Raw genomic sequence first — 672 nt, 5'->3', positions numbered from 1 at the left:
GGTGGTTCATCTTGGTAATAATGTGGAGGAGATGGCTCCTGAAAATGTTGATGCTGGAGTGGTGGTGGCTCTATGTGTGGTTCATATTGCTCATATGGTTGTTGGTGGGATGGATATGGATTAGGGTCATATGAAGGTGGTTGGTAAGAAGGGGCTTGTGAGTATGGTTGGGAGTTATGTTGAGGATATGGTTCATAGACATATGGTGGTGGTTCTTGAAAGTCACAAGGTGATTCACCATAGCCATTGAATTGATATGAATCATAAAATGGCTCTTCTTCATAGTGCATTGGTGGAGGTTGTTGCCATGAAGATTGATCATATGCATATGGTTCCTCCCACCTTTGAGTGTCCCATCCTTGATACACATTCTCATTGAAGTTCTCATCACCTACAACATAGTTGTAATCATTGTAAAACCCGGTTAATTAACGGATAATTAACCCATAAATGAGAATTTATTCTAGAAAGCCTAAAATGTGATTTTTATGGCTAAATGTGTTAGAGGAGATTGAGATGAGAATTTCGGTACCAATTTTATAGAATTCGGACCAAGATTGGACCGAACGGGCCAAACCGGGCCAACCGGACCTAAAGTGGGCCCTTGGCCCAACATAACTAGACCAAAACCCTAGTTTTCAGCACTCTTTCTCCTCACAACACTCAATCCAC

Source organism: Arachis duranensis, chromosome 5 (genome assembly GCF_000817695.3).
Source record: "Arachis duranensis cultivar V14167 chromosome 5, aradu.V14167.gnm2.J7QH, whole genome shotgun sequence".
NCBI lineage: Eukaryota > Viridiplantae > Streptophyta > Magnoliopsida > Fabales > Fabaceae > Arachis > Arachis duranensis.
The sequence above is the reverse complement of the archived record's forward strand: the minus strand, read 5'-3'. Positions refer to the sequence as shown.